The following is a 308-nucleotide window of genomic DNA, read 5'->3' as shown; positions in this document are numbered from 1 at the left end:
TTCTGGTGTCCTGTGTTGTTTGACTGTCCCGCGACACACCCAGCGACTTTTCAGAAAAGAATCTACCGCATTTATGGTGTATTGGCCCAACCTTAATCCTCTTGGCTTTCTTGGGTTTTGTTCTTCCAGGACACACTTTTGATTCCTTGGAGAGTTCTTTCTGGGAAAAAGAAAAGGAATAAGCTGCTTCTGAGGCAGCCACTCTGACAGGATGACTGACAATTGTTGGCCAGGATAGGGTGTGAATGTGCTGGGTGGCCAGGGGTGCTCGGTTCTGGCACTCCTGCCTGTGCCCATGGGCGACTGCT

The sequence above is a fragment of the Dasypus novemcinctus genome, chromosome 25, assembly GCF_030445035.2.
Source record: "Dasypus novemcinctus isolate mDasNov1 chromosome 25, mDasNov1.1.hap2, whole genome shotgun sequence".
NCBI lineage: Eukaryota > Metazoa > Chordata > Mammalia > Cingulata > Dasypodidae > Dasypus > Dasypus novemcinctus.
The sequence above is the reverse complement of the archived record's forward strand: the minus strand, read 5'-3'. Positions refer to the sequence as shown.